The sequence below is a fragment of the Tasmannia lanceolata genome, unplaced genomic scaffold, assembly GCF_043159265.1.
Source record: "Tasmannia lanceolata isolate RefF3 unplaced genomic scaffold, GAP_Taslan_0.1 ptg000023l, whole genome shotgun sequence".
NCBI classification, from domain to species: domain Eukaryota; kingdom Viridiplantae; phylum Streptophyta; class Magnoliopsida; order Canellales; family Winteraceae; genus Tasmannia; species Tasmannia lanceolata.
This window is the reverse complement of record NW_027518700.1, coordinates 30,255,692-30,267,505: the sequence shown is the minus strand read 5'-3', so window position 1 is coordinate 30,267,505 and position 11,814 is coordinate 30,255,692.

Genomic DNA, 11,814 nt, shown 5'->3' with positions numbered 1-11,814 from the left:
TACTTCTAAAAGATGTATGTTTTATAATGTTTCTAAAATCAGAAACTTTCTGTTTTTTCAATTCTCATCTTTATCCTAAAACTTGGCTAAAGGGTCCTTGACACCATCTATAAGGTTTCCTATGTCTAAAAGATTGATGTTTTATAAAGTTTCAAAAATAAGCAACTTTTTATTTTTTCCCCATCCTTCATCAACTAAATCTAAGACTCAATACCATCGCTAACTCATCCAATTTCTAGGGTTTACTAAGTGTAAAAGATTGATGTTTTACAAAGTTTCTAATATAAGACACTTTCAATTTTTTCAACATCCATCATTCAACAAATAAATCTAAGATTCAATACCGTCTCATTCTTAACCTAAAACTTGGCTAAAAGCTCCTTGACACCATCTCATTCTCATGCAAAAACTTGGCTAAAAGCACTTTCACACCATGATTTCCTATGTCTAAAAGATGGATGTTTTATAAAGTTTCTAAAATAACAAACTTTATATTTTTTCAATCTCCATCTCTTGGGTTTACTAAGTGTAAAAGATTGATGTTTTACAAAGTTTCTAATATAAGAAACTTTTAATTTTTTCAACATCCATCATTGAACAAATAAATCTAAGATTCAATACCGTCTCATTCTTAACCTAAAACTTGGCTAAAAGCTCCTTGACACCATCTTATTCTCATGCAAAAACTTGGCTAAAAGCACTTTGACACCATCACTTGGGTTTCTTATGTCTAAAAGATGGATGTTTTATAAAGTTTCTAAAATAAGAAACTTTATATTTTTTCGATCTCCATCCTTCATCAACTCAATCTAAGATTCATTACCATCTAATCCTCATCTCAAAACTTATCTACAAGCTCCTTGACACCATCTAAAGGGTTCCCTATATCTAAAAGATAGATGTTTTATAAGGGTTCTAAGATTAGAAACTTTCTGTTTTTAATATCCATCATCCATCAACTAAATCAAAGATTCAATACCATCTCATCCTCATATAAAAACTTCGCTAAAAGCTCCATTACATCATCTCCTAGGATTTCATATGTCTAAAAGTTAGATGTTTTATAAAAATTCTAAAATAAGAAACTTTTATTTTTTCGCCATCCTTCCTCAAATAAATTTATGTTTCAATACCATCGCTAACTCATCCTAAAACTTGGGTCAAAGCTCCTTGACACCATCTCTAGGATTTCCTAGGTCTAAAAGATGAATGTTTTGTAAAGTTTCAAAAATAAGAAACTTTCAATTTCTTCAATCTCCATTCTTCATCAACTAAATCTAAGATTCAATTTCATCTTATCCCAATCCCAAAACTTGCCTAAAAGCTCCTTGACACTAACTGTAGGGTTTCTTACGTCTAAAAGATGGATGTCTTATAAAGTATCTAAACTAAGAAATTTTCTATTTTTTCAATCTCCACCATGCGTCAATTAAATCTAAGATTCAATATCATCTCATCATCATCTCAAAACTTAGCTAAAAGCAGCTTAACAACCTCTCTAGGGTTTTCTATGTCTAAAAGATGAATGTTTTGTAAAGTTTCTAAAATAAGAAACTTTCTATTTCTTCAAACTCCACCCTTCATCAACTAAATCTAAGATTAAATTTCATCTAATCCTCATCCCAAAATTTGCCTAAAAGCTCCTTGACACTATCTCTAGGGTTTCGTATGTCTAAAAGATTGACGTCTTTTAAAGTTTCTAAATTAAGAAACTTTCTATTTTTTCAATCTCCATCATCAGTTAACTAAATCTAAGATTCAATATCATCTCATCTTCATCTCCAAACTTGGATAAAAGCCCCTTCGCAGTATCTCTAGGGTTTCCTATGTCTAAAAGATTGATGTTTTTTATAAGGTTTCTTCTAAAATAAGAACCTTTATATTTTTTCAATCTCCATCCCTCATCAACTAAATCTAAGATCAATACCATCTAATCCTCATCTCAAAACTTGGCTAAAAGCTCCTTGACACCATCTAGAGGGTTTTCTATGTCTAAAAGATGTTTTATAAATTTTCTAAGATTAGAAACTTTCTATTTTTCAATCTCCATCCTTCATTAACTAAATCTAAGATTCAATATCATCTCATCCTCGTATCAAAACTTGGCTAAAAGCTCCTTTACACAATCTCTTAGGGTTTCATATGTCTAAAAGATAGATTTTTTATAAAGTTTCTAAAATAAGAAACTTTTTATATTTTCTCCATCCTTCTTCAACTAAATTTATGATTCAATTTGATCGCTAACTCATCCCAAAACTTTGTTCAAAGCTCCTTGACACCAATTTTAGGGTTTCCTATGTCTAAAAGGTGGATGTTTTATAAAGTTTCTAAAATAAGGAACTTTCTATTTTTTCAATCTCCATTTTTCATCACCTAAATGTTGAATCAAAATCATCTTATCTTCATCCCTAAACTTGGCTAAAAGCTCCTTCACACCATCTATAAGATCACATATGTCTAAAAGATGGATGTTTTATAAAGTTTCTAAAATAAATAAAAATTTATTTTTTAATCTCAATCTTTTATCAACTAAATCTATAATTCATTACCCCCTCATTCTAATCTCAAATCGTGACTAAAAGCTCGTTGACATCATCTGTAGAGTTTAAATACTATAAAAGATCAATCTTAAAGCTCCTTAACAGCATATCTAGGGTTTACCAAGTCTAAAAAATTGATGTTATATAAAGTTTCTAAAATACGAAACTTTCCATTTTTTCAATCTCCATTCTTCATCAACTAAATCTAAGATTTAATACCCTCTCATTCTCAACTCAAAACTTGGCTAAAAGCACCTTGAATCATCTCTAGGGTTTCTTACGTCTAAATGATGGATGTTTAAAAAAGTTTCTAAAATAAGAAACTTTCTAACTTTTCAATCTCCATCATTCATCAACTAAATCTAAGATTCAATTTCATTCCATCCTCATCCCAAAACTTGGCTAAAAGCTCCATGCCACCATCTCTAGGGTTTCTTACGTCTAAAAGATGGATGTCTTATATAGTTTCTAAAATAAGAAACTTTCTATATTTTCAATCTCCATCCTCTGTTAACTAAATATAAGATTTAATATCATCTCATTCTCATCTCAAAACTTGGCTAAAAGCTCCTTGACACCATCTCTAGGGCTTCCTATGTCTAAAAGATTAATGTTTTGTAAAGTTTCCAAAATAAGAAACTACCTATTTCTTCAATCTCAATCTTTCATCAACTAAATCTAAGATTAAATTTCATCTCATCCTCATCCCAAAATGTGGCTAAATGCCCCTTGACACTATCTCTACGGTTCCCTACGTGAAAAAGATGGATGTCTTATAAAGTTTATAAATTAAGAAACTTTCTACTTTTTATATCTCTATCATGCGTCAACTAAATCTAAGATTTAATATCATCTCATCTTCATCTCAAAACTTGGCTAAAAGCTCTTTGACAACATCTTTAGGATTTTCTATGTCTAAAAGATGGTTGTTTTATAATGTTTCTAAAATCAGAAACTTTCTGTTTTTTCAATTCTCATCCTCATTCTAAAACTTGGCTAAAAGCTCCTTCACAACATCTATAGGGTTTCATATGTCTAAAAGATGGATGTTTTATAAAGTCCCTAAAATCAGAAAGTTTCCGTTTTTTCATTCTCCATCCTTCATCATCTAAATTTAAGATTCATTACCATCGGATCCGAATCTCAAAACTTGGCTAAAAGCTCCTTGACACACTCTCTAGGGTTTCATATGTCTAAAAAATAGATGTTTTATAAAGTTTCTAAAATAAGAAACTTTTTTATTTTTCCACCATCCTTCATCAACTAAATCTAAGATTCAATACCAACCTTAACTTCTCCCAAAACTTGGCTCATAGCTCTTTAACACCATTTCTAGGATTTACTAATTGTAAAAGATGAATGTTTTGTAAAGTTTCTAAAATAAGAAGCTTTCTAATTTTTCAATCTCCATCCTTCATCAACTAAATCTAAGATTAAATTTCATCTCATCCTCATCCCAAAATTGCCTAAAAGCTCTTTGACACTATCTCTAGCGTATCTTATGTCTAAAAGATGGATGTCTTAAAAAGTTTATAAATTAAGAAACTTTCTATCTTTTCAATCTCCATCATGCGTCAACTAAATCTATATTTCAAATTCATCACATCTTCATCTCAAAACTTGGCTAAAAGCTCGTTGACCGCATCTGTAGGGTTTTCTATGTCTAATAGATGTATGTTTTATAAAGTTTCTAAATTCAGAAGCTTTCTGTTTTTCAATTCTCATCCTCAACCTAAAACTTGGCTAAAAGCTCATTAACACCATCTACAGGGTTTCCTATGTCTAAAAGATGAATGTTTTATAAAGTTTCTAAAATAAGAAACTTTTTATTTTCTCCCCATCCTTCATCATCATCCCAAAATTTAGCTAAAAGAACATTGACAGCATCTCTAGAATTTCATCTTATCCTCTTCCCAAACCTTGGCTGAAAGATGGATGTCTTATAAAGTTTCAAAATTAAGAAACTTTCTATTTTCAATCTCCATCCTCCGTTAACTAAATCTAAGATTCAATATAATCTCATTCTCATCTCAAAACTTGGCTTGAAGCTCCTTGACACCATCTCTAGGGTTTACTATGTCTAAAAGATGAATGTTTCGCAAAGTTTTTAAAATAAGAAACTTTCTATTTCTTCAATCTATATCCTTCATACACTAAATCTAAGATTCTATTTCCTCCCAAAACTTGCCTAAAAGCTCCTTCACACTATCTCTAGGGTTTCCTACGTCTCAAAGATGGATGTCTTATAAAGTTTCTAAATCAAGAAACTTTCTATTTTTTCAATCTCCATCATGCGTCAACTAATTATAAGATTTAACATCATCTCATCCTAATCTCAAAACTTAGCTAAAAGCTCATTGGCAGCATCTGTAGGGTTTACTATGTCTAATAATAGATTTATGTTTTATAAAGTTTCTAAAATAAGAAACTTTGTATTTTTTCAATTCTCATCCTTAACCTAAAACTTGGCTAAAAGCTCATTGACACCATCTATAGGGTTTCCTATGTCTAAAAGATTAATGTTTTATAAAGTTTCTAAAATAAAAAACTTTCTGTTTTTTCCTTCTCCATCCTTCTTCAATTAAATTTAAGATTCATTACCATCGCATCCTCATCTCAAAACATGGCTAAAAGCTCCTTGTCACAATCTCTAGGGTTTCATATGTCTAAAAGATAGATGTTTTATAAAGTTTCTAAAATAAGAAACTTTTTTTTCTCCCCATCCTTCATCAACTAAATCTAAGATTCAATACCATCAGTAACTCATCCCAAAACTTAGCTCAGAGCTCCTCGTCACCATTTCTAGGGTTTACTAAGTGTAAGTGACTGATGTTTTGCATAGTTTCTAAAATAAGAAACTTTCTATTATTTCAATCGTCATCATTCATTAAGTAAATCTAAGATTCAATATCCTCTCATTCCCATCCCAAAACTTGGATAAAAGCTAGTTGACATCATCTCCAGGATTTCCTATGTCTAAAAGATGGATGTTTTATAAAGTTTCAAAAATAAGAAACTTTCTGTCAGTTCAATCTCCATCCTTCATACACTAAATGTAAGATTCAATACCCTCTCATTCTCATCGTAAAGTATGGCTAAAAGCTCGTTGACATCGTCTCTAGGGTTTAAACCCTAGAAATGGTGTTACGGAGCGCTGAGCTAAGTTTTGGGATGAGTTAGCAATGGTATTGAGTCTTAAATTTAGTTGATGGAGGATGGGGAAAAAATAAAATGTTTCTTATTTTAGAAACTTTATGAATCATCTATATTTTAGACATATGAAACCCTAGAGATAATGTCAATGAGCTTTTAACCAAGTTTTGAGATGAGAATGCGGTAGTAATGAATCTTAATTTTAGCTGATGAAGGATAGAGAATGAAAAAATAAAAAGTTTCTGATTTTAGAAACTTTAAAAAATATTAATTTTTTCGACATAGGAAACCCTATAGATGGTGTTAAGGAGCTTTTAGCCAAGTTTTAGGATGAGGATGAGAATTCAAAAAATAGAAAGTTTCTGATTTTTGAAACATTATAAAACATACATCTTTTAGAAATAGAAAACCCTAGAGATGCTGTCAAGGAGCTTTTAGCCAAATTTTGAGATGATATTGAATCTTAGATTTGTTGACGCATGATGGAGATTGAAAAAATAGAAAGTTTCTTAATTTTGAAAGTTTATAAGATATCCATCGTTTAGACATAGGAAACCCTGGAGATAGTGTCAAGGACCGTTTAGCCAAGTTTTGGGATGAGGATAAGATGAAATTTAGTGTTAGATTTAGTTGATGAAAGATTGAGATTGAAGAAATAGAAAGTTTCTTATTTTAGAAACTTTACAAAACATTCATCTTTTAGACATAGGAAATCTTAGAGATGGTGTGAAGGAGCTTTTAACCAAGTTTTGAGATGAGAATGAGATGATATTGAATCTTAGAATTAGTTAACGGAGGATGGAGATTGAAAAAATATAAAGTTTCTTAATTTAGAAACTTTAGAAGACATCCATCTTTTAGACGTACGAAACCCATAGATGGTGTGAAGGAGCTTTTAGCCAAGTTTTGGAATGAGGATGAGATGAAATTGAATCCTAGATTTAGTAAATTAATGACGGAGATTGAAAAAATAGAAAGTTTCTTATTTTTGAAACTTTACAAAACATTCATCTTTCAGACATAAGAAACCCTAGAGATGAAGTCAAGGAGCTTTTAGCTATGTTTTGAGTTGAGAATGAGAGGGTATTGAATCTTAGATTTAGTTGATGAAGAATGAAGATTGAAAGAATAGAAAGTTTCGTATTGTAGAAACTTTATAAAACATCAATCTTTTAGACTTACTAAACCCTAGAGATGTTGTCAATGAGCTTTTAGATTGATCTTTTATAGTATTGAAATTCTACAAATGATGTCAAAGAGCTTTTAGCCACGTTCTAAGATGAGAATGAGGGGGCAATGAATCTTAGATTTAGTTGATAAAAGATGGAAATTAAAAAAACATATGAAACCCTATTGATTGTGTCAATGAGCTTTTAGCCATGTTTGGGATGATGGTAAGAAGATTTTGATTCTTAGATTTAGGTGATGAAAAATGGAGACTGAAAAAATAGAAAGTTTCTTATTTTAAAAACTTTATAAAACATCCACCTTTTAGACATAAGAAACACTAGAGATGGTGTCAAGGAACATTGAGCCAAGTTTTGGGATGAGTTACCAATGGTATTGAATCTTAAATTTAGTTGATGAAGGATGGTGAAAAAATAAAAAGCTACTTCTTTTAGAAATATTATAAAAAATCTATCTTTTAGACATATGAAACCCTAGGAGATGGTGTCAAGGAGCTTTTAGCCAAGTTTTGATACGAGGATGAGATGGTATTGAATCTTAGATTTAGTTAATGAAGGATGGAGATTAAAAAACAGAAAGTGTCTAATCTTAGAAACTTTATAAATCATCCATCTTTTAGACATTGGAAACCCTCTACATGGTGTCATGGAGCTTTTTGCTAAGTTTTGAGATGAAGATTAAATGGTATTGAATCTTAGATTGAGTTGATGAAGGATGGAGATTTAAAAAATATAAAGTTTCTAATTTTAGAAATTTTATAAAATACATCCATCTTTTAGACATAGGACATCCTAGAGATGGTGTGAAGGAGCTTTTTGCCAAGTTTTGAGAAAAGGATGAGATGGTATTGAATCTTAGATTTAGTTGATAGAGGATGGAGAATGAAAAAATAGGAAGTTTCTTATTTTAAAAACTTTAAAAAATTTCTATCAATAGACATAGGAGACCCTAGAGATTGTGTTAAGGAGCTTTTAGCCTAGTTTTGGGATGATGATGAGATGGTTTTAAATCTTAAATTTAGTTGATGAAAGATGGAGATTGAAAAAAAAAAAGCTTCCTATTTTAGAAACTTTATATAATATCTAATTTTTAGACATAAGAAACCCTATAGATGATGTCAAGGAGCTTTTAGCCAAGTTTTGAGATTAGGATGAGATGGTATTGAATCTTAGAATTAGTTGATGAAGGATTGAGATTGAAAAAATAGAAAGTTTCTAATTTTAGAAACTTTATAACACATCCATCTTTTTGACATAAGAGACCCTAGAGATGGTGTCAGTGTGCTTTTAGCTAAGTTTATGGATGACGATGAGATGATATTGATTCTAAGATTTAGTTGATGAAGGATGAAGATTGACAAAATATAAAGTTTCTTATTTTAGAAACTTTATAAAACATCAATCTTTTACAAATAGAAAATCCTAGAGATGATGGCAACAAGCTTTTAGCCAAGTTTTGGGATGAGAATGAGAGGATATTGAATCTTAGATTTATTTGATTAAGGATGGAGATTGAAAAAATAGAATGTTTCTTATTTTTAAACTTTATAAGACATCCTTCTTGTATACATTCTAAATCCTAGAGAATGTGTCAAAGAGCTTTTAGCCAAGTTTTGAGATCAGGATTAAATGGTATTGAAACTTTGATTTCGTTGATGAAGGATGGAGAATGAAAAAATAGAAAGTTTCTTATTTTAGAAACTTTATAAAATATTAATATTTTAGACTTTGTAAACCATAGAGATGGTGTCAAGGAGCTTTTAGCCAAGTTTTGGAATAAGAATGAGACGGTATTGAATATTAGATTTACTTGTTGAATGATGGAAATTGAAAAAATAGAAAGTTTCTTATTTTAGAAACTTTGTAAAACGTCAATCTTTTACACTTAGTATTCCCTAAAAATAGTGTGAAGGAGCTCTAAGCTATGTTTTGGGATGACTTAGCGATAGTATTGAATCTTAGATATAGTTGATGACGAATGGGTAGAAATTTTTTTTTCTTATTTTAGGAACTTTATAAAATATCTATCTTTTAGACATATGAAACACTAGAGATTGTGTCAAGGAGCTTTTAGCCAAGTTTTGAGATGAGGATGCAATGGTAATTAATCTTAAATTTAGTTGGTTAAGGATGGAGAATGAAAAAGCAGAAATTTTCTAATTTTAGTAACTTTACAAAACATTCATCTTTTGCACATAGAAACCCTATAGATGGTGTCAAAGTGCTTCTGGCCAAGTTTTATGTTGGGATGACAATTGAAAAAACAGAAAGTTTTTTATTTTAGAAACTTTATGAAACATACATCTATTAGACATAAAAAACCCTACAGATGCTGTCAATGAGCTTTTAGCCAAGTTTTGAGATGAGGATAAGATAATGTTGAATGTTAGATTTAGTTGACGCATAATAGAGATTGAAAAAATAGAAAGTTTCTTAATTTAAAAACTTTATAAGATATCCATTTTTTAGATATATGAGCTTTTAGGCAAGTTTTAGGATGAGGATGAGATGAAATTTAATTTTAGCTTTTGTTGATGAAGGATGGAGAATGAATAAATAGAAAGTTTCTTATCTTAGAAACTTTCCAAAATATTCATCTTTTAGACATAGAAAACCCTATAAATGCTGACAAGGAGCTTTTAGCCATGTTTTGAGTTTAGGATGAGATGATATTGAATCTTAGATTTAGTTGACGCATGACGGAGATTGAAAAAATAGAAAGTTTCTAAATTTAGAAACTTTAGACGACATCCATCTTTTAGAAGGAAACCCTAGAGATAGTGCGAAGGAGCTTTTAGCCAAGTTTTGGGATGGGGATGAGATGCAATGAATCTTAGATTTAGTTGATTAAGGATGGAGATTGAAGAAATAGAAAGTTTCTTATTTTAGAAACTTTACAAAACATTCATCTTGTAGACATAGGAAACCGTAGAGATGGTGTCAAGGAGCTTTGAGCTAAGGTTTGAGATGAGTTAGCGATGGTATTGAATCTTAAATTTAGTTGATGAAGGATAGCGAAAAAATAAAAAATTTCTTATTTTAGAAGTTTAATAAAAGATCTATCTTCTAGATATAAGAAACCTTCTAGATGGTGTCAAGGACTTTCAGACAAGTTTTGAGAAGAGGGTTAGATGGTACTGAATCTTAGATTGAGTTGGTGAAAAATGTAGATTGAGAAAATAAAAAGTTCTTATTTTAGAAACTTTATAAAACATCCATATTTTAGCCATAGGAAACCTAAGAGATGATGACAAAGAGCTTTTAGCCAAGTTTTAAGATGAGAATGAGATGGTGTGAAGGAGCTTTTAGCCAAGTTTTAGAATAAGAATGAGACGGTATTGAATCTTAGATTTATTTGTTGAATGATGGAGATTGAAAAAATAAAAAGTTTCATATTTTTGAAACTTTGTAAAACATCAATCTTTTACACTTAGTAAACCCTAGAAATTGTGTCAAGGAGCTCCGAGCCATGTTTGGGATGTGTTAACGATGGTATTGAATCTTAGATTTAGTTGATGAAGGATGGGGACAAAATAAAAAAGTTCTTATTTTAGAAAATTTATAAAATATCTATCTTTTAGACATATGAAACCCTAGAGATTGTGTGAAGGAGTTTTTAGCCAAGTTTTGAGATGTGGATGCGATGGTAATGAATCTTAAATTTAGTTGATGATGGATGGAGAATGAGAAAACAGAAAGTTTCTGATTTAAAAACTTTATAAAACATCAATCTTTTAGACATAGGAAACTCTATAAATTGTGTCAAGAAGCTTTTAGCCAAGTTTTAGGAAGAGGATGAGAATTGAAAAAACAGAAAGTTTCTGATTTTAGAAACATTATAAAACTTACATCTTTTGGACATAGAAAATCCTAGACATGCTGTGAAGGAGCTTCTAGCCAAGTTTTGAGATGAGTATGAGATGATATTAAATCTTAGATTTATTTGACGCATAATAAAGATTGAAAAAATAAAAAGTTTTAAAATTAGAAACTTTATAAGACATCCTTCTTTTAGACGTAGGAAACCCTAGAGATGGTGTGAATGAGCTTTTAGCCAAGTTTAGGGATGAAGATGAGATGAAATTGAATCTTAGATTTAGTTGATGAATGATGGAGATTGAAAAAATAGAAAATTTCTTATTTTAGAAACTTTATAAAACATCCATATTTTAGACATAACAAACCCTAGAGATGATGTCAATGAGCTTTTAGCTAAGTTTTGACTTGAGAATAAGAGGGTATTGAATCTTAGATTTAGTTGATGAAGAATGGAGATTGAAAAAAAAGAAAGTTTTGTATTTTTGAGACTTTTAAAACATCAATCTTTTAGACTTAGTAAACCGTGGAGATGTTGTGATGGAGCTTTTAGAATTTTCTTTTATAGTATTGAAACACTACAGATGATGTCAACGAGCTTTTAGCCAAGTTTTGAGATGAGAATGAGAGGGTAAAGAATCTTAAATTTAGTTGATAAATGATGGAATTGTAAAAATAGAAAATTTCTTATTTTAGAAATTTTATAAAACATCCATCGTTTAGACATATGAGACCCTATAGATAGTGTCAATGAGCTTTTAGCCATGTTTTAAGATGAAGATAAGATGATTTTGAATCTTAGATTTAGTTATTGAAAAATGGAGATTGAAAAAATAGAAAGTTTATTATTTTAGAAACTTTATAAAACTTCCACCTTTTAGACATAGGAAACCCTAGAGATGGTGTCAAGGAGCTTTGAGCCAAGTTTTGGGATGAGTTAGTGATGGTATTGAATCTTAAATTTAGTTGATGAAGGAGGGCAAAAAAATAAAAAGTTTCTTATTTTAGAAACTTTAGAAAAAATCTATCTTTTAGACATATGAAATCCTAGAAGATGGTTTCAAGGAGCTTTTACCCATGTTTTGATCCTAGGATGAGAATGTATTGAATCTTAGATT